General features: G+C 34.1%; 1 long non-coding RNA gene across 1 annotated transcript; it reads left to right on the plus strand.

Annotated features, from left to right (window-relative positions):
* The first annotated feature begins 4,173 nt into the window (after positions 1-4,173).
* LOC148620428 (uncharacterized) lies at positions 4,174-4,759 on the plus strand. Its single transcript, XR_015921810.1, has 2 exons — positions 4,174-4,313; positions 4,672-4,759. It is a non-coding gene; the product is annotated as an uncharacterized LOC148620428 (long non-coding RNA).
* Positions 4,760-23,914: the final 19,155 nt, after the last annotated feature.

Consider the following 23,914-nt stretch of genomic DNA (forward strand, 5'->3'; position numbering starts at 1 on the left):
TATTAAAAAATAAATTTTCTATAGCACTTCTGAGTTGTCATTCAGTGAAGCAAACAAACAAAAGTGCACTTCCACTTCACTTTAATTTGCTGCAGGCTATATCTTCCATGTGCTTGAGGGGGGAAATTGTGTTGCCTGAGTAAAGCAAGGAAGGATTTCTGCAGAAATAATGTCTCAAATGATTGGCTATCTTAAAATAAGGAGGTTGGACAAGAACTAATGGTTAAAAAAAAACCATGATCATGGTTTAGAAAGCCATAGACAGCAGTTTGGCTGCCAAATGCAACTGTAATGTAACAATCTGTTTTGCTTATAATCCTAATCGTAATTTATACAACCAAAAAAGTATACTTTATTTAGGTATTGTGTATATTTCAGAGGTCACCAGAACCAATGGATGTTTACTGAAGGTCAAGAAACGGTAAACAGAATTTATTGTATGGAGAACAGTTCAACCTAGCAGAAGGTTTCTACTTTACCTATTTTCCTTTTTTTGATAGTGTTTACTGAAGGTCAAGAAACAGTAAACAGAATTTATTGTATGGAGAACAGTTCAACCTAGCAGAAGGTTTCTACTTTACCTGTTTTCCTTTTTTTGATAGTGTTTATAATGATAAAAGTTTTTTTTAAATCAAGGAAGTGTAAGATATTTATATCAATAATACTGCAATGGTGGACCCCCTTCTTTCAAATATTTTGTTCATTTTATGCAATTGTGCAAAATTTGAGCATTAATAGGAAAATGGGACCCCTCCAAGACCTGCCCATGTACGTCATATTTATTTGAGGTAAGTCCCAAACATAAATAAACCCATAGAATGTTCTAGCAATGAATGTATTATTTTATAAGGTGTAATTTATTGGCTTGATTTATTTGTTTTTTTAGCTCAACTGGCTGAAGGCCATGTGAGCTATTGCCATCACTTGGCGTCCGTTGTTGTCGTCTTCTGTCATCATCGTTAACAATTTTTCAAAAAAAGTCTTCTCCTCTTACACTACTTGACCAATTGGAACCGACCTTGATATAAATGTTCCTTGGGATATCTTGCATAGAACTGTTGTGGGGATTTTCGATGTGTTGTAAAACATGGTCGCCATTACTAAAAATAGAACAGTCAGACAGTAGTTTTCCGCATATATCTCCAAAACTGTTAGGTTTAGCTAAATTCTGACAGGGTAAAACTGTTCAGCATGATGAGATCTATCTGTAGTCAAATTTTCATTCTAATTCATTAACCCATGTTGGAGTTATTGCCCTTTATAAACATTTTTTGCTATTTTTTATGTTATTTATTTAAAAAATCTTCTTCTCTGACACTATAAGACCAATTGGAACCAAAGTTGGTATGACAGTTCCTTCGGGTATCCTGCATAGAACTGAGTGTTGGGATTTTCGATTTGTCTAAAAAAACATGGCCGTCGTTACCAAAAAATAGAACATAGGGGTCAGAAAATAGTTTTTTGCATGTATCTCCAAAACCGTTAGGTCTAGCCAAATTCTGACTGTATTCAGCATGATGAGATCTATCTGTGGTCACTTCTTCATTGTAATCTGTGAAGCCATGCTATTGCCCTTTTTTGATGTTTTTTTTTTTGTTGTTTTTAATGTAATCTCTTTCAAAAATCTCCTCTGTCACTATTGAAGTTGGTATGAATGTTCCTTTGGGTTTCCTACATAGAACTGATGTGGGGATTTTTGATATTTCGAAAAACATGGCTGCTGTTACTAAAAATAGAACAAAGTGGTCAGACAGTAGTTTTTTGCATGTATCTCCAAAACAATTAGGTTTAGCAAAATTATTCCTATAGTTGAAATGACCCTTATTATAAGGCCTTCAAAAGTCCTCAGGGATCAAAGTTGTCAGATGACTCCTTGTAAGAGTTATTGCCCTTGAAAGATGAAAGATGACAGGTTTTTTTTTTTTTTTTTACAGTTTTCAGCCAATATCTTGAAAACTATAATAGATAGAAACTTTCTATCGCTGAAATGATCTTATGATAGTCCTACCCAAGTCTTCTTGAATCAAAATTGTTGGACAACTCTGTTAAATTTATTGCCCTTGAAAGACAAAAAAAAAAAAAACAGGTGAGCCATTCAAGCTCCTGGGAGCCTCTTGTTTTGAAAAAAAAGTGTTAGTGTAAGTACAATTGTATGTACTTTTTTACAGGTTAAGAACAAAGGCTGTTTATGAGAAGGTCAACACTAAACAGTACATACATGTATCATTTTGGAACATGTATTTTAAGTATTTCCCAGTTGATGGAAGGTACAGTACTTGTTTTAATAATATATGTGCTCAGTGATTTCACATTTAATCATAACTCAATTGTAATATGTCAATTAAGGCCAATACCCACCTTTCACATTTTGTCAGCTTAAAGTTAGAAATTCATGTAAATAACTTCAAAGTCAGTATGTATGTAATTCAGCATGAGTTGTTCCACTTATGTATAGATTAAACATCAGGAGTTATTATTATTACACTTAACTTAATTGTTTATCTACTTAACTGTTTACAGCTAGGTTTGCATTTGTTTGGGTGGAATGTGAAACCAAGGTAAAGTTTCCTGAGGTTTTTTAGCTCACCTGGCCATAGGCCATGTGAGCTATTGCCATCACTTTGTGTCCGTCGTCATTAACAATTTCTCCTGAAACTACTGAATAGATTTGCATGAAACTTATAATGACTGTTCCTTAGAGTATCCTGCCCAAAATGACCTTTTGATTTTTGATCTATTAAAAAACATGGCAGCCATCACTAAAAATAGAAAATAGGGGTCAGGTAGCAGATCTTTGCACTTATCTCCAAAACCGTTAGGTTTAGCCAAATTCTGACGTCGGGTATAAGTATTCAGCATGATGAGATCTATCTGTGGTCAAAGTTTAGTGAAAATCTGTTGATCCATGTTATTGCCCTTTTTGGAAGTTTTTTGCTGTTTTTAATGTTATTACTTTCAGAAATCTTCTTCTCAAAAACTACTGCACAAAATTCAATTGAAGTTGGTATTTTTGTTTTTTAGGGTATCCTTAACAAAATGACTTCAGATTTTTGATCGGTTAAAAAACATGGCCGCCGTTACTGAAAATAGAACATAGGGGTCAGAGAGCAGATTTTTGCCTATATCTTGAAAACCGTTAGCTTTAGCCAAATTTTGACATCGGGTAATAGTATTCAGCATGATAGAACATAGGGGTCGTACAGCAGTTTTTTTGCATATATCTCCAAAACCATCTTTTGCGGGGGTAATCAGTGGATGTCTGTCCTTGGGAAAAGATAAAATAAGATAGCTCCAGTATAAGTAAAGTTAAATCATCGGAAGGTATATATATAGTATAAAAATGAAAATTTGCAGGTCAAAAGCAGTGGGGAAAAGCAGCAGGTCAAAAATTTCAGCAGGACTTGAAAGTCAGAAACCGAAGTTAATTTATGATCAGAATTGTGACATTAGAATCGACAAGTTAATCTGATGATGAGAAAGGGACAAAAAGAACACTAAAAAAAGAAAGAAAAGGAAGAAAACTGTAGGTTTAAAGTGGTGAAATGGAATGAACTGCAGGTCAAAAGCAGTGGAGAGAAGCCTCAGGTCAAAAAGTGGCTACTGGAGCATGAACATGGAGGTAAAAAACCAATTTATTTTGTGATCAAACTAAGACAATTGAATAAACATTGTTAACTGATCATTGTACAAAAAAAATACAAAATAAAGATAAAAAGACAAATGAAGAAGATACACAGTATGTCACCACGTTGGGTCAGTTAACATTAGTCTTGGAAGTGTTTTGTAAAATGTGAGTACATATTGTATGTGATATTGTGCTTATATTTATTTTTTTCCACAAAACAAGTTTTTGTTTTAATAATTGATAATGAGAAAACAATCATTAAGATTAAAGTTCATATTGAAAAAATAAATATAAAATAACAGATATGTATTCAAATAAATGTCCTTTATCACTTTTGAGTTGTCATTCAATGATGCAATCAAAAACAAAAAAATGCATTAACACTTCACTTTAATTTGCTGCAGGTTATATCTTCCATGTTGTGCTTGAGGGGGAAAATCGTGTTGCCTGAGTAAAGCAAGGAAGGATTTCTGCCGACACAATACCTCAAATGATTGGCTATCTTCACTGAAATTATGGTCCACAGATTTCAGTGATACTGCCCTTCTGTATGTAGTAAAGCTTAACTACATACCAAGGTACCCTGCTCAATGTGATATAACCTCTCAACAAGGCCTCCAGAGGATACTGGTCAATATATCACAAAGCAGGAGCAACACGATTACAGATACTTTACATTGGTCAAGACGTAAGTAATCTTTCATTTATACAAGCCTAACATGGAAATTGGTGTCTACCAGTCTGTTCACAATAAGTATCCAGTAGAAAGCATTTTATTTTCATGAATCCTTCCAAGTCAGATTTAACATTAGGAGGTTGGACAAGAACTAATGGTTTAAAAAAATCTATGATCTTTGTTTAGAAAGCCATAGAAGAAGTTTAGACAGAAATTGATACAAAGAATTAAATTCTGGTTGCAGAATTAAATCCAGTACATTGCTACCAAATGCAATTGTAATGTAACAATCTGTTATATTTGTCATCCTAGGCTTATTATATATAACCAAAATTGTGTACTTTATTTAGATATTGTGTATGTTTTACAGGTCACCAGAACCAATGGATGTTTACTGATGGTCAAGAAACAGTAAACAGAATGTATTGTATGAAGAAGAGTTCAACCTAGTAGAAGGTTTCTACTTTTACTCTGTTCTTTTATTGATAGTGTTTGTAATGATAGTTTTTTTTAATATCCAGGACGTGTAGATATTTTTATATTAACAATACCATAGTGGCGGTTCCAACGGGGGTTCGAGAGGTGATACTACCCCCTTATACCCCTGCTCAAAAGGAGAGTGAGGTATACTGTTTTACCCTTGTCTGTGTTGCTGTGTTTTTAACCCTTTTTTTCGGTCACAGTTTTTACGATGTACAGTGCCATTGCTCTTAGAATTTTGTTTATTTTGTACAAAGAATGGGCAAATAACAGCCTGAAAACACCCAAAGATCTGCCCATTTACCAGATGACAGTTTTAAACATTAAGATTTGATAGAGATCATGAATTTTCCAGCAATGTATTATTTAATGAGGTGTAATTTTGTCAGCTTGAATTATTTGATTGTGTAATTTTTACAGGTAAAGAACTAAAGGCTGTTTATGTGAAGGTCAACACTGAACAGTACATACATGTATCATTTTGGAACATGTATTTGGAAGAATTTCCCAGTTTATGGAAGGTACAGTTGTTGTTTTAAAAATGAATTCTGCCTTGATAAAAATAAAATTTAACAATGTTCCACAGCATTTGATTTTTATGGGGCATTTATTTGCAGAATATGGATTGGCTCAAAGGTGTATCACCTAGGTATATTTTTCTGCTATTTTAAATTGAAAGACACTGAAAATAATACACAATACTATTCAGGCTGGGTTTGTATATTTTTATACACCCACAAACAAAGTTTAAAGGGGGTGTATACAAATTGCTCTATCTGTCCATCCGTCCGTCTGTCCACATTTCTTGTAAGCACAACTAAACCAATCAAGGGAGGAAGGTTGGGTATCGCATGTAGATGAGCATTAACGGTAATCCAAGGACCTAGATTCGAGTGGAAATTGAAAGGGCAGGGGCAAAACTCAGGCATGGCAAAAAAAACCACCCACAACAAACATAAAATAACCAAAATTATATAAAGGAACGAAAGCACACAGACTCCGCTAAAAACTGAGAGCATGGACCACATGCACTGATAGGGAAAGCATCCTCAGCTTTTCTAAGACAAGTTGAACAAATCGATTTTCATGGTGCAGATGGATACACTGTATTGATTCACAAGTTCATGATGACTATTAAACTTCATGGTGCAGGAAAGTCATAACTCTCAGATTTCTCCAAAGGGAGATAATCCAAATCAGGGGTAAAACCTCATAGGCCTAACTCCCCCTGAACTTCTCAAGGGATATTTTTATATGAAGGCTGGGTCTCATATGCAGATAGGCATGAAGCCAAAGGAGATAATCTAACAAATGTCAACATTATTCTTTTTGTGAGCTTGCTCACATATTTCTAGTTAAAAATACTCTTTGTCAAATGCAAATTATTCAAGGGCAATGAAAAATTAGCTCTCTGTTTTGTGCTCTTTCAGTTTTGTGAAGGGCTTGTATACACAAACAGGCAGTAGCCTCACTGCTATAGGTACCCAGCAGGAATTACAGAGGTGATGTAGTCCTTCCATATTGGTAAGGTAAGTAATAAATTTAATAAGTTTGAAGGTAATCATATATCGCCATTAACCCTGTCCAAGAATCTAGTGCATCTGCCAAAAACAAATGCACCACCTTTATTGCTCCATTGTTTGAATCTTTCCATCTGAGTTTCTCTACATTTTACAACCTTTTGAATACATTTCCTCTGAAATCACGTTCATTGATTGAGGTAGAATGGCAGATCACATATTTGAGAAATTTTAATCAATGGAACAAACTTGACTTTAGATAGGAATTAAATTTCAAAGCTCTTGAATACTTATAGCTGTAGCAAGGATGGGGAAAAACACAAACGAGCGATTTTTTATAAGAGTACCCTGGTAGCTAAATTGCTGCTTGATTCTCGGACCTATCGAGCAATACTTGAATACTCAAGTATTCCTTGACATCTCTAGTTATTATATACATAAATTTCAAAGCAACTGAATACTTATAGCAGATGTACCTTTTCTAGTATGCTTTTCTCTATGATAAACTTTTTGTGATTTCAGAACAGCTTTACTCAGAACAGCAAAACTTCCAGCTGAAGCCCAGGACATTCGGAAACTGGTTCTTGATCTAATTTTTTTTCTTTTTGGGGATTTTTTGGGAGGGAAGTAAATATTCAAAATCCATTCAAATTTGTCTTCCATAATATCATTCAACCCTAACAACCCTAACAAGTACTAAAAAATACTCATAAAACTAATGTAACTCACATTTAACCCCTTACTAATTCACATGCACTTAACCCTGAATGAGAGGGAGACTTCTTGCAAGAAATCTGGGGAGATTTCTTGTGAGGACTTTGGCATATCTATCTTTGGCGGGGGTAATCAGTGGATGTCTGTCCTTGGGGAAAGATCACAAAAGATAGCTCCAGTATACATAGTCAAATCTTCAGAAGGTATGTATACTAATGTACAATGAAAGAGGTCATACATGCTTTTAAGCTCATGTAGCTCAAAGGATTATTTCATTATTGCATCTGTTGTCAACTTTTCACATTTTGCTAAATTACATGAAAACCCCTTGACCAATTTTAACCTAACTTGGCAAATAGGATATATGCAGGATCCACTTTTGGTTCCTCTTGATTAAACAAGATGGTCTCCAGAGGCTATTTAAGCTTCTGATCGACCAATTTTCAAAGATCAACTCCTCAGAAATCACATGTGCCAAACTTGATAGGGTTAATGACCTGAATGCTTTGTACAAAGGTCCACTTTTTGGGTGGTTCATCGGGTGGCTGTGACCACTGAAAGTCACTGAAAAACGATATATCTTTGCGTTCTTTTAGCCAATGGAGACCATACTTTGCAGAAATAATAAAAGGGACAACTTAGATGATTTTTGTTAAACTTGATTTAACAAGATGGCTGCCAGAGGCTGTATTAGTTTTTGATTGGCCAATATATATCTCCAAAACTATAAGGTTTATCAAAATTTTGTGGTTAATTTTTCATGTAAATCTATTAAACTATGGTGGGAATTATTGCCCTTTTTTGATGCTTTCACTATTTTATTATTTGTTGATTATAACAGTAAATATTCATATTCTTCCCTGTCTGTTTTATTTCTTCTTATTTTTTTCAATTACAGGAAAAACACTGTGGGTCAAAAAGCGGTGAAATGAAATAAACTGCAGGTCAAAAGCAATAGACAGAAGCTGCAGGTCAACAAGTGGCAACTGGAGCATGAACTTGGCGGTCAAAGAACGAGTTAATTTGTGATCAGAATTAAGGCAATAGAATTGACATTGTTAAATGATGATGATCAATGTACAAAAAAGCAACAAAAGGTGAAATGGAACAAGATTTGTAAATGTGTGAAGTTATAATTATTGTTATTGTTATTGTTGTTGAAGTTACTGTTATATTTCTGCTATTTTTTTTCCCAAGGCGTAGGACTTGAACGCCTACTCTGGAGGCGGTGTCGGCATTACCTCGAGTCACAGGTTTCCATCGTTTTTTTTTTTTAAATCTAATTGTTGTTTAGCGTTGGTTTTTCCTGGGTGGCATTCATCGCCAATGAAAGAGTGTATTTTCATTCATGAATTTTATTCATGTGAAAACTTTAACCAAAAAAAAAAGAAAAAAGAAACACAAAAAAGGGAAAAAATAATGAAGCATAAGTTGTAATTACACTTGAACTTGGTTCATACACATTGTAGTAATCTAAAAAGAAAAAAAAGCATTGTTTCTTTTTTCCCTGCATTTTGTGATGAATTTATCAAATAGCAATTATAAATCAATTAAAAATGTATATGGAATGTTAGTTTGTTTAATGACAACAAATAAAATTTCATTGACTGAAACTGTTACCTTTTTAGTTTGTTTATAGCCAATCAAGTTGAACTGAAAAGGAACAAATTTACTATGTTGAATTTATAAATTTATAGTTTAGACTTCACATTGCTTCTATTCAAACTTTTTTGCATGTTTCTTTTTTAAAATTTCATTGCTGGATTGATTTTACGGGTCTAATATAAATTTTAAAAGAAAAATAGCATTACACAATATGACATGCCACAACCATAGGACATGTCATATACATATTCTTCCTTGAAGGTGTACTTGCATGGATGTGTAGAATTAACTTGCTATGTCATGTTAATAATGATTGGACATTCACTTTATGTAGCTATAGGTTAGCTTGGTAAAATTCTGGGCTCTCAGTTTTTTTGTTTTGTTTTGTTTTTTTTTTGATTAACAGAAACCGACAGTGTGGTGTGTCAGTTACATGGATGGCCCTATTTTAAAAATGGTAGGGGCCATAAACTAAAAAATTAAATAGACCCAATCATTAGTTAATATTTAGTAAAATCATATCAAAATTTCATAACAATTAGACAACCATAACCATAAAGTCATCGCACGAAAATCAAGTGAATATGGACGACGACGACACGGACGCCGTCGACGATGACGACGCTGTCAGCACTATTTCGGTAACTCTATTATATTAAACACACACACACACACACATTAGAAATTATGAAACAAAAATAAAATACTGGTATATAAAGGACTTCAAGGCTAAATCCATCGGTACTGACTCAAATTTAACACTTCAAAATCAAACTTGTATCAAACAATTTTATCTAATTCTAAATAGTCGCATACATTAGTAGTCTGAAAAATGAAAAAAACTGTATACTTGTTATGCAGCTGTATAAAATATTTCAAGAGGCACTGCCAATATCATTTATCAAGTCAGAAAAAAGCTTGCCAGGCAATCTCTAGCACTACTGGAGTAATAAACAAACCATCCGTTTAGACCTAAAAATGTTTCCGATCGCCCTAGGCCTACTGACCCTCTTTCAGGCCCCCTACTCATAAATTTTGATTTGAAATTTTGAAGAAAAAAATTACGTAAAAATTCTGCCGATTATCTTCCAGAAAAAAGAAGAAAATTGAAAACACGCGTGCCATAAGTGTACTCTTGGTCGTGGATAATCCCTGTTTGTAATTCGGCACTATAGATATTTTTTGTTTTTACCACCTCCGTCAAAACAGAAAAAAAATTACTCGTGGGCCAAATCCCTAAAGCGATTAGGCTGTGGACTAAGTCTATTTTATGTTTAGTCATTGCATATTTAGTTTTCATTGTATCTGTATGACTTATGTCATTTAAAAAATATCAAATGAAAATAAAAATTCCTACCTACCGACCCTACTAAATTTTAGAATAGTTCTCGAAAACATAACATTATTTTTTCTGCCTTGGAAATTTCTCGTCAATTGACTGGCATGCAGCAATATCAGTCTTACATGCACCGGAAAGTGCTGATTTTATCCCAAAAAAGTATTTTTGCTGGGTCAAAGATTCAGCAAATGCAACTGTAGTCTATACAACGCTGTATATAGCGTGCATATTACAGATTGCATCACCTGGTCGCCGATCGACATTCTATAATAGACCCAGGCAGAAGTCGATACATCAAGGTATACTGAATTTCACCAAATTTGTACCAAATAGTACCTAAATTAAGCAAAGCTTGGGTAACATTTCATTTTTTATTCTCAATAATTAGAGGCTAAAATGAGGACCATCTCTAGGTCCTCCTCTGGCCCCTGAAATTCATCAAAATTCCTAAAAATCACATAATTTCGACACCATTCATATTGAAATGCTCCTGATGAAAAACAAGGTAATCAAAGGTTATAACTTTATAAATGTATCAAATATCTTTATGTCTGAACAAAAATATAACTAATTTTAAGTTACACTTTAAGGGAAATAACTACCAAATAGTGCCAATCTTCAAACAAAAATAAAAAATAGAATTGACGCCTCGTTTTCATTTTCAATAGTTTCTAATTAGAAGATTTAGACTTACTTTTTACATTACATCAATGTTTTATTTGGGTTCTGAGGATTAAGTACTTTTTCGTAAATTTTAAAATTGCATATTTAAAAAAAGGATAAAAAAAATCACTGAACAAAGAGTTAGCTCCCTTGAAAAGCATATCTTATATAAAATGCAGTTTTATTTATATTAGTGCTCATTTACAGTTTTTTCATTTTATTTTCATTCAATACCACCAGGGGCGTAGCTGCCTATACGCAAATACAGAGTTGCGTACTTTTGGAAAAAGTAACAAAAATAAAAACACATATTTTAAAGATGAAATAAAGGTTTTATGCAATGACTCACTGGGGGCCTTGAGCGACCCCCCCCAAAGACCCAATTTTGCGTACAAATAAAACAGGCCTATCTACGCCCCTGACCACAATACAAATAAGTTAGCTTACTTAAAACGTTTAAAGTAAATGAAAAAGGGGGAATGTTTTCATGACAGTTCCACTCCGTTTGTTTTGGACTTTACTGGAAGTCTCCATCATCTTTGAAAGGGCAATGAGCTAAGAGACTCTTCACTTTCTGCACAAAATCCAATCATTTGGGTAAAATATAGTCTTCCACACTAATCACAGCCACTGATAATTTGTAATAAATAATTTCACAGAATTTGCTTACTACCAGAGGTTTCTCGTTTCTCAAATACATGTTCATGTATATCACATACAGTTTGACATCTTTGTCTGATAAGGGCCAATCCAGTTATGTTTTTGTTTTCTGTGAATTGTAATTACTCTCATTAGATTGATTGTGCAATACATTTGACTGGTTACAGGTTACTGAGTCGGCACACAGTATTTGCCAACAACTGCATATGTACATTGCAACAATAGAAGTGCTAGTTGCTCCAGGGTGAAAAAAAGTTTCGACCATGACTGTTTTTTCAAGAGGAAACTACTTGCTGAATGACTTTTCACAGCTAGGTTCTGAGCAACTAAACCTCCATTTTCAGTAATACATTTCTCTTGAGATGTGCATTTCATACATGTAGCTGCATTTCACAGGGTTCTTTTAAAACCTCAAACGTAGAGACCAAATAATAATTTATGCAAATAATTTCACTTCATACTGAAAAAAAAACCAACAACATATCGCTCTTTTAATGAATACTACTCTTTAGTTTATAATATTACAAAGAAAATACATCTGGTATTGATAAGCGGTCTTGGACACAAATGCCCAGTGTTTTCAGTACAATATGGACCATTTGTTCTGTATTTTGTACACTTAACTGCATCACATTGATACACATGTTTACTATTAATATGTCTACAGTATCAATAGTAAACATGTGCATCAATGTGATGCAGTTAAGTGTATTAAGTTAAGATTCAGTAAAATACAATTTCTACTATATTGTATGATAACTTAAATAAGGAGGCTAATTCTTATTGAAATGTCTTCTTAAAATAATTCAAGGGATTTTAATGTGGATAACTGCTAGCTATTGTTAACACTGAGATTCATTTTTTTATGTGCATGCATGAGAAGGGTGTAGCATAATGCCCAGTTTGCTGTATACTTGCATTTGTCTTTTGGGGGCATGTCAAAGGCATGCTGTTGTTGTGGGAATTCTTGCACTACTCAATGTAGACCCATATTGACATTTTTCTCTCATTTGTTTTTATCATCTATGGTTGATATGCTACAGAGTATAATCTTATCAATAAGCTTATCATTACAGCTAATTATAATTATATTGTACATGTATAATTAGAACCGAAAAAGATATAAATGTATGGTTTATGTCCTGAAAATAAAGTAAGTCAAGGGGATATCGACTTATCTTGAACTGTTGTGGCATTGTCAGGGACGGATTTAGGCTTGGGCATGGCGGGCATCCGCCCACCCACCCCCCTCAAAATTTGCATGTCTTTGATCCCTGTTTGAGATACACCAGAATATAAAATTGGTAGTTGTGCACTGCTTCTCTGCCTAGCCTGTGCCATATGAGAGATAGCATTCTAAATGGTTGCCAGGGAAACAGAATAATGAGTTTGACTGCCTACCTGCAGGCTGTGACTACTGTCAGGTCAAGCACCAGGCAAGGTCAGCTTAAATGGTCAAACATTCTCTTCCTGAAATGCATGAAAAAATGGAGGATAATAAATCACAATCGACAAAAACTGGACATTATTCAAGTGACAGGTTAATATAAAAAGCTAGCTATCAATTTCAATATGCCTTGAAAACACAGGCCCCCATTTCAGACAGAGCCTTGCTCACTACGTACTACCACTCTTGGGTGTTAATGGGATCTGTGCTTTAATATTATGCTTTGTAGCCCACAATGGCATGACCATGTAGAATATTATTTGCTACATTGTACCTAAGACTTTGAAAGTCATACCTATTTAAACTGTAATTAATAGAGGATGAAGTCCCCATAATGGTACTCAACAGCAATAGAATCAGATACCGAATACAATGTCCAGTGGACATTATGTCAATGACTTTTGTACCTGGCTCCATTGAGTGTGGTGCTCTGAATAGCTGCAAAATCATAACTACTGCCATTTTTTAAAATATTTAGTAATCTGAATGGTCACAACTAGTAAGTATAAAAAATATAATAAACGAGCAACATCAATGACTACATGTTTACAGCTGGGGACTGATACAATTTCAACTTGCAAAGTTTTACCAAATTGGGTAATGTGTGAAGAAACATTAATGGAAGATGATGTAAAGCTGTAAAAGGCATACATTTTTTTTAAATGTCAATTTACTCTACTTCATGCTCTTACAGGTTACATCTGCCTCATAGTATAAATGTATTTGTAATTTTTACTTACCAGAATCAACTGGTACAATATGCCAGTGCCCGGCACTGGCGGCAGTGGTTGCACACGTTCTTCCCTGGTCTGATTTCTGAAGACCGGTCTACATTTTATTGTTCACATCCGGGAAATTAAAACACTGTATCGTTATGCAAAAGCTTCTATTTTATGCTTTTCTTAACATTTTTATCCAGTAGAACTAGATTTTGTCATTTTTTATCAGTATTTTATTTCACAAAAAGATATTTTGCTTTTAACATTGAACTCAATGCTATGTTAATGACGAATCATTTGAATGGGAGATGAGGGCCCATTCTCATGAAATCATGGAGTCACGTGACGAGACTTACATACCCTAATTGCAAACTGAAAAATAACAAAGCTTTGGGTGAAAATCAAATTGTGAACGAGTACATTAAAAGTACCTCCCAATATCTTATGGAAGTGTATGAACTTTTATTCTATATAATTCTTGATACAGGTATAATGCCAAACTTGGCTTGTTGGCAATGTCATTCCAATATACATTGTATAAGAATAAGGATGAGAGTGATGACACTAAAAACGTTTGGCCGACCACAATTGTGAGCTGCATTGGCAAACTTTTTACTGCTATTTTGAGCGAACGCCTTAACAGTTATTAGGAAAATTTTTCATTACTGAAAAAATCAGAATGGCTTTCCCCAGGGATATGCAGTTGTACATAATTTATTTACCCTATATTCATTTTTTGAAACTCTGAAACAGAAAAAGAGAAATTAAGTTATACTGTGTCTGTGTAGATCTTTAGAAGGCGTTTGATAGTTTGAAGAGATGGACTATGGCATGAATGTATTATAATTAGTACATTGTATCAATGGTAAAATGTTCAGTGTTATACAAAATATGTAAACGGATTGTTTATGATAAATGTACACCAGAATATCAGAATATTTCCCCTCGTGAAATTGGAGTTAGACCAAGTGAAAACCTTTCACCTTTCTTGTTTGCATTGTTATTAAATGATTTAGAAGACTATATGAACAAGTATGATATCTTAGATTATAACTTCGTTATCAGATGAAATAGAAAATGAATTAAGTTTATTTATGAAAATATTTAAATTGCCATAATCACGCAGATGCTACTATACTTATGACGGAAACACCAAAAGATTAACACAGATTGTTTTCATCAGTATTGTGTAACGTGGAGACTTAAAGTTGATGTATAGAAAACAAAAGTGTTGTGTTTTTGTAATGTCAGAATAACAAATAATCCAAGATTATTGTTTAATAACAGAAATATTGATTTTGTGAATGAGTTCAGGGATAGTTCTATCAAAAACCGGCAAGTTTGCAAAAGCAATACAATTGCAAGCAGGTAGAGGGCGAAGGGTCATGTATGAAATTCTAAAAAGGGGTAAATATCACAATTTATCAAATTGAATCTTCTGTCAATTACAAAATGTAGATATATTTGATAAGACTATAAAACCCATTCTTCTATATGACTCAGAGGTACGGAGCTTTAGTAATATTGATTGTACTGAAAGAGTGCATCTTAAATTTTGTAAATTATTACTGAATTTGAGAATGACAACATAAAATTGTATGGTATACTGTGAACTTGGACGATATCCGCTTATTTTAGATGTGAAGCAGAGAATGATTTCTCATTGGACTAAACTTTTAGCAGGAAAACCATCAAAGTTATGTTCTGTTGTGTATACGTTAATGCACGTTATGCATTCACAAAATCGTCACATTTCCTTAGTTAATTCTTCTAATAAAAGAAGATACTAGGTTGTCATATATATTGATTTCTCAAACATTTGTAAGTGATATACGGCTGAAACTGACAATCAATCTACGTGATCAGTTCCAACGAGAGTGGGACAATGTGATTAATGAAAATTGGAAAGCATTTCAACTTCGACATTTAATGATAAAGATTTTTTGGTTTTGTTATTATAGATTTTGAACAACAAACCATCGTTTACCTATTGGGCATGATAGATGGACTAACGTTCAAGGAGGATATAGATACTGTACTCTCTGCAATATGAATGAGATTGGTGACGAGTTTCACTGTATAATGATATGTCCTTTTTTAAATCAATCTAGGAAAGATGTTTATTAGTAGGAATGTTTATCAACGTCCCAATATTATTAATTTCTAATATGCCACGAACCTAAATGATAAACTTGAACTTTTGAGACTACATTTGTATGTAAATTTGTCAGAATTATAAAGAAATATGTTGAGCCTCCTGGTTAACCCTGTGGATAAATTACGTTATTATGTATATAGTTGAAGTACCATTCTGTGTAAGAATGGATGGCACAATTTTTTTCTCAGTTTGGTCTTATTTTCCTCAAATATATTCAATACATCTAGTTATTTAGATTTATTCTGAAGCATCTGTTACATAGATATTTTTTACTGGCTATACAGGGGAAAGGGCCGGGCAATTTTCCAGCCATCATTCCATAGTGCATTTCAACTGAATTTGATCTATCAATTTCTGAAAAAGACAAACTTTATTTCATATTCCTATACTTCACCCATTGCATCCAAAATTTTAAGTTATAAAAAGCTATTGCAGAACCTCGAGATTGAGGACTTCAAGACTAAACCACCTGACTGTTCTTGCAAAAACTCTCCATTCAAAAATGGTCCTTTCGGTCACGTCGTTACGGGAGGTTTGTTCATCATCGAAAACGAATCTCTGCGTAATATTCTTTCTAAAGGTCCCAAGTACCGTGAGCTACGCTCCATAAATTGGAATTATAACTTTAAAGTTCTTATGAATGCCGTGGAGGACTATGCAGGAAAATGGATAAAACGAGAACAAGAAGACATTGATTCTCTGTCAGAGTGGTTAAAGGCTGTGAGGTCTTTAATTTGGAAACAAATAAAAGTTTTAAGTAGGCCAATTAGTGCCAATGCTACATCAGTTTTCAAAGACCCCGATGTAGCAAAAACATTGTCTACTGTACATAACAAGTATGTTGTCGTACCAGCAGACAAAGCCCAAAACAACATTGTTTTTGTCTGCAAAACGTCTTACATCCAACATTTATTATCAGAGGTAGGCGTAGAAAATAACAGCAGTGCTAAGACCTATACTGCTACCACACTCTCCAAAGAAGAAATTGTGGAAAACCATAAATCTGTGCTATCCTCTTTTGGTCTCTCTACCAAAGACGATGACTGTGATTTACCGTCTATGTACTGGATTCCTAAACTCCACAAGAATCCATACAAACAACGTTACATAGCTAAATCTGCAAAATGTACCACCAAACTTTTTCAAAACTTTTAACTTCTATACTCACAGCTGTCAAAGAGAGTTTGCAGTCCTATCACAAAATTTGTTACTCCCGTAGTGATATTAATTCAATGTGGATCCTGAAAAATTCGAAAGATCTTTTGGAGACAATCAGTTCAAGACTATTATCAGAATGTAATAGCACTAAAACCTATATTTTTTCAACACTGTACACTTCTATTCCACATACTCAGTTAAAATCCCGACATGAAAACATTATACATCGTTGTTTTTCTAAAAAAGATGGTACACCTAGATACAAATATATAGTTCTTGGTAGGGATTCCTCATACTTTGTAAGAAATAATTCCAAATCATCTTCCAAATATACAGAAGATGTTTACAAAATGTTGGAATTTTTAATCGACAACATATTTGTCCAGTGTGGTGGACGCGTTTTTCAACAAACGGTCGGCATTCCAATGGGAACTAATTGTGCTCCTCTACTTGCTGATCTATTCCTTCACTCTTATGAGGCTGACTTTTTAGCTGATCTAATCCGAAAGAAAGAATATCGTTTGGCTAGATCCTTTGATCTCAGTTTCCGCTATATAGATGACGTATTATCTTTAAACAATCCTAATTTTGGGGATTTAATACATCGCATCTACCCAAAAGAACTTGAGATAAAGGATACTACAGACACTGTGAAGTCAGCCTCATATCTTGACCTACACTTAGAAATCGATGGTAAAGGAGAACTATTGACCAAACTTTACGACAAACGTGATGACTTTTCATTCAAAATTGTCAATTGTCTTTTCATTTGTGGCAACATCCCTTCAGCACCTACGTATGGAGTGTTCATATCACAACTCATACGTTATGCCAGAGCTTGCCGAGACTACGCAGACTTTTTGTATCACGCTAGAATTCTAACAAATAGGCCTCTGGAGCAGAGTTATGTTGCTACAAGATTAAAGTCATCACTACAATAGTTTTATGGTGGTCATCATGAACTCGTGGATCCTTACGGTGTATCCATCTGCCCCATGAAAACTGATTTGTTCAACGGGTCATAGTTTTCCTTTCCTCTTTCGTCTACCCCGAACTTGACTTTTCATGAGCAACTCGGCGGGTTTTTCTAGAAAAGCAGAGGACGCTTACTCTACCGGTGCACCTGGTCCATGCTCCCAGTTTTTAGTGCAGTCCGAGTTGCTCATTTGCTTTTGTTACTTTGTATGTGTGATTTTAGTTACTTTATGTTCTTTGTTGTGTAAATCTGTTTTCCATGTCTGGTCTTTGTCCCTGGATTACATTCTGTTGATTACCGCTATAACCTTGGTTCCCTTGATTACGCTTACAATTTCCTGTTTGCTGGTTATTTCTAGAGGTTATAATGTATAAATACTTTATTGAATAAAAATAAAAATATCTGCGTTTTATTTCTTCATGTGCCACACTTTATATACATTATTTATCTGATTCTAAGACTAGAGAAGTACTTGAATATGTTAGCAGTAATCTCTGTTCCTGTACATGATGGCGATGAAAATAAAGATATATATTTTGATATAGCGTAGCACAAAAACGTAATAAAAATGTTTCCTTAAAAGACCGAAAACATTTTTCGGAAATGTTTTTAAAACGTAAAAATGTATGGTTGCAAAAATGTTGTAATAACGTTTTCAATAACCATTATATATGTTATTATAACGTTTCCATAAAAAGACTGAAAACATTTTTCAGAAATGTTTTTACAACGTAAAAATGTATGGTTTCACAAATGTTATAACAATGTTTTCAACAACCATTCACTATAATGCTATTATAATGTTTTTCAATAACATTTTTTTTTCAAAACAAATTGTATTATGAATATTTTTATGCAAAAATTGCATACACATACAACAGGTTTAACATGAGATAAGAAATTTTTTTTTGTAGAGTTCTCTATATTTTGTAGATGTAGCAACAAACTAAACGAAATTTCAAAGATAGGTTTTGTCAGTTCACTTATTCATCTTCAGGCATTTCAAGCAGTGTCCATTTCCGTTCTTTGGTTTCCTTCAAACAGGAAGTGGATATCGATGGAACCAAACTTCATACATGTGTTCTATAATTAAAACTTTACTTAAGTTCAGCCAAAACAGAGTTGGATCCAAGAGGGGCCCAGGGTCCCCCCTCATATTTGAAAAACATGATTTTTTTAGAAAATTAATGATACTACCCATGGTGAGCCCCCTCAAAGGCCATACTTCCCCACCTTTTTGGAGTTTCTGAATCCGCTACTGATTTATGTAAAACAGTTATTTCATATTGCGGTCAAATGAATGAACGGACACACGGAAAGACTAACAAATGCCATGAGCACTAGTCATGGTCCAATCAGATTCTCACCACTATATAAAACTTGCCTTGATAAAAAATAATCATCCTGGTTTATTAGGAATATTAAACCATTAGATATGAGCTTCTTTTGTAATCCTTATTCCCTGCAAAAGAGAAAGATCATGTGTATTTCTTATAAAGAAATAAATTAAAATGACAAGCATTATATAATCAAAACTGTGAACTTATTAGCTCGATCCAAATCCTCGGAGAGGGTAAAATCCTACAATAAACAACAACAACAAAAACTAAAGAATTTTCAAAAAAGAAGAAAAACAAACATTCTACATTTTTAACTTTTCGGGCCATTATTCTAAAATAGTAGGGGCCAAAATCACTGTCCTGAACGAGCCCGATTTTGATTTTTTTGGACCTGGTTTCGATGACGCAAGATGGCGGACGGGCACTTTGACGAAAGGTAGGTATCTTATATATCTTTCTGATTCGACCTAATGCAGACTTGTAACTGCTTAAAATTTTAACGCACAAATAGCAACTATCTTCGATTTTATTAACAATACTCGTATACGGGCAATAATATATTTAATCTCAGCAAAACATCGACTGAAATCTTGTTTAATGTGAAAAAAAAAAAAACGAAATCAACCAGAGGGTCGAGCATTCTTTCCATCATTTCATATTATATGCGCTCTTATTTTTGAATAAAACCGTTGTCTATAATAATTTTATTCAGGCAAAAATCATTCCCGTATAAAAAAATTAACAGGTAATTAAATATAACTGCAGATTTATGGTGTTTACAAAATAGCCAATGACCTGGTTTAGATTAATCATTCAGTGACCTTGAGCACTTTTCATTCGAAAAGTTTCCGGTTTAGATAAAAAAAGAGACCCGGTTTAGACCTTCCAGGTTCTGAGGACCCGATTCAAAACTTTCATTTAGCTGTCTTTACAATGTACTGCAAGTGTGATTGATAGCGAAGAAGCTGATAAACATTTTAATTTTTGTCGTCGTGTCGATTCGGAAAGTACCTCGTCACACTTAAAACCTTAAAACACTGAACAGAAATCAACAAAAAATATATTGTCGTCGCACAGAGTCTAGATTTCAATCGATGTTCTGTGAAGTTAAAGGCATTTTCGTCCGTATACGAGTATTGTTAATAAAATAGAATTTATCATTGCTGTTTGTGCGTTACAATTTTAAGCAGTTACAAGTATGCGTTAGGTCGGACCAGGATGATATACAAGACACCTACCTTTCGTCAAAGTGCCCGACCGCCATCTTGCATTATTGAAACCAGGTTCCAAAAAATCTAAACCGAGCTCGTTCAGGAGAGTGATTTTGGCCCCTACTATTTTAGAATAATGGCCCGAAAAGATAAAAATGTAGAATGTTTGTTTTTCTTGATTTTTTGAAAATTCTCTTTTTTTTTTATTGTTTTCCTTATTTAATTCTGGTAGACTTTGATGATTACGCACTATTTTCGAGTTTTAAGAGTAAAAATATCTACTTTTTTCATTTTTGGTCCGATGTCAATTTTTTTGTTGTTGGATTCCTTATGAAAATCTCTGCCTGCAATATTCAATCAAAATACATATATATCTTATGTTTTTTTAGTTACACTGGGTCAAAGGGACCACACCCCCCCCCCAAAATGGCTTTTTTGTCCGATTTGATTTTTTTATTTTGGATTTCCCATGAAAATCGATATCTTTGTCTACATTTTCCAATCTCCTTTTTAATTTTGGTCTGATTTTGAAAATTTTTGATTGAATTTCATATTTTGTGCAAACCATTTGTTTGGTCCATAATAAATTTTAAGTCCTTATGCTTGAGTGTGTAAAAAATTAATGTTGTAACCACACTTGCCCCAACTATTCAGGGTTTGGATCACTGTAGTTGTATCATGCTGCGCTCGGTGAAGCTTTACATTAGCACATAATGCCGTATTGCACCTCTTATTTGATTTCTAGGAAACGGAAGGGATATCAACAAGAACACATAATTTGCTCACAGTTTTACACGTACAAGTAGTTTTTTTTAATTAGGCTACACCAAAAAGACATGGTTTCTATTATTTCGATTTTAATAGGACTAGTTTCTTCATATTTTTGAATAGATGCAGCCTCTGAATCACACGAAATGTTGGTCATGTGTTTATCTCTTTTTTTGTCCCTGTGGCACGTCATATAAGAATGATACATTTGTTGATTTTACATTTTGTACATTTGTATAGCAAATATCTCATGCAGTTGAGAAAGAGAACGGTTGAGTCAAAGTGAGCATTCTACCCTAAGACCATCGAGGCGTTTCTTCTTATAGGGAAAAGCAAGCGATATAATCATTGATAGAATAAAACATGGCATTGCGGTCCTATAATGTTATCATTCTGTTGTCGTCGTCATCGCCGGCGTCGGCGTTGTCGTCCGTAGACATTTCCACGTCCACTCAATAACTTGGGTATAAGTGTTTTGATATTTATGAAATTATACCACAAGGTGTCATACTACAACAGGAAGTCTGACATTGATTTTTGTGGTTGTGACTTGAACCGTTTAGGAATTAGGGGACTGAATTGGGTCAAAACTGGCCTTTTCATGACACACAGACAATAACTGGATGATGTGAATATATAGAACTCTTTGCAATTTTACCACAAGGTGTCATACAACAACAGGAATGCCGGGATTGATTTTTAGGGGGTGTGACTTTAGGTCTTAACTATTTAGGAATTTTTTGATATTATACGACAAGGGTGCCATACTACCAAAGGAAGGTTCAGGGTTATGACATGAACTATCTTAGAATCAGGGGCCAAAAGGGTCCAGAAAAGTGCATTTGTATGTTCGGAAAATAACTTGAGTAAACGTGAACGATTTTTTTTAAAATGTTACCGCAATGTGTCATTTTGCAAAAAGAGAGTTGGAATTGAATTGGGTGTGTGCCTTGAACTATTAAGGAATAAAGGGTTTTTTAAAGGGGACAGAAACCAAACTTTTTTTTAAGTTTAGACAATGACTTTAGTAAAATCGAATGGATGTCTTTGAAATTGTACCATAATGTGCCACACTAACAAAGGAGGGCCTGGATTAATTACCGGGAGTTGTGACTCGAACCATTTAAGAATGAGGTGCCCAAAAAGCGCCCAAACAAGTTTTTTTCCTGATGTCCCAACAATATTTTTAGATACCCTTGAAATTATACCGCAAGGTGTTGTACAGTAAGAGGAAGACGATAATTGATTATTAGGAATTAGGGACCTCATTATTTTTATTTTCTTTTATTGGATACCTTATGAAAATCTGTCCCAGTGTCTCAGATATCTCTTGTGTTTTTTTAGTTACAGGGGGTCAATGGGCCACACCCCATCCAAACAAAATCATCTCTTTAGCTCACCTGGTCGTCTTTAACAATTTTTCAAAACTCTTCTCCTCTGAACCAAACTTGGTATGAATGTTCCTTAGGGTGTTCTGCATAGATGTAGAGATTTTTTATCCGTCGATTCGGGCTCCTGGGAGCCTCTTGTTTAATATTTTGTCTGATTTTGATTTTTTTCTAAAAATTAGATTCCTTATGAAAATCCCTGCCTGCATTTTTCAAAATGATTTCAGATGATATCTTTCACGTTTTTTTTTCCGAGTTATAAGGGGTCAATGGCGCCACACACCCCAAAATTGACTTTCTTTTTGGTCCGATATCAAATTTGTTTTAATTTGGTACCTTATGTATTTTTCAATCAGATTTCCGATATTACTTACTTTTTTCGTGTTATAAGGGGTCAAAGGGGACACGCCAAACACATCTGCTTTTCAATTTTTGGTCTGACTTTAAAAATTTTGATTGAATTTCAAGTTTTGTGGTGTCCAAACCAGTTGTGTCCATAATGAATTGTAAGTCTCTACGCTTAAGTGTTTCAAAAACTAATATTGTGTCCACATTTGCCCCAACTGTTCAGGGTTCGACCACTGCGGTCGTATCATGTTGCACTTCGTTAAGCTTTTTAATGGATCTTTCTCTATAGAGAACTATCTGCTAACTGTTTATTAATTTTAAACATGTTTATCTTTTGAGATGTAGTGAGTGAAGCTTATTGTTACACAGGGTAAAACTAAGGTTCATTAAACTGAATGTAATATAATTCTTGTTTACTATGTGGTGAGAAATTGAATGATTTTTTAATTTCTGCAACCGGCTGAGTAACTAACAATTTTTATAAATAGGAAAAAAGCAATGTAATGTTTTTGGAGGACTTACATTTATTATTCTCTTTTCATTACTACATGTAATATGTATATTTTCATAGGTGGGTCCAGAGGAAGGGGGAGGTAGCATTAGCCCGCCTTTTATTAAACTGAAATTTTTGCAAAGTGTTATAAATTTTATGTCAAAACCAGAAAATACTATGAAAGGAAATGTACATTTCATTAAATTTGTCTATTTAATTGTATTATTACCAATGTTAAGTGTTCACTGATATGATCACAATATCAAAGAAGTATCCCATTCTTTGACTTGTTTGGGGCTCTAATAATGCAAGGCTAAAAACCACTAATGCCACTTCCCATAGGCTTCTATGCTAATTTCACAATATTCAATGGCTTCTCTGGACTTTACCTTAACTTTAACCTGCAGATGACTATATATCAGCATGATTCTACATATGTCAGCTCACAATCCTCAGAATGGCATGTGGGGTTAGCAGACTTGCAGTGCAGTACTGGTCACCGGAAGTGAAGGGTCTATAAATAGCATGGGAAATCCCAGTGTTTTCACAAGATAGGGGTATATTTAAAAATCATTATGGAGATTAGGCTTCACATCACAAGAAGCAAAATGCACCTATAAAATGTA

The sequence above is a fragment of the Perna viridis genome, chromosome 4, assembly GCF_037379345.1.
Source record: "Perna viridis isolate PV_CMFRI_1.1 ecotype Kerala chromosome 4, ASM3737934v1, whole genome shotgun sequence".
Classification (NCBI taxonomy): Eukaryota; Metazoa; Mollusca; class Bivalvia; order Mytilida; family Mytilidae; genus Perna; species Perna viridis.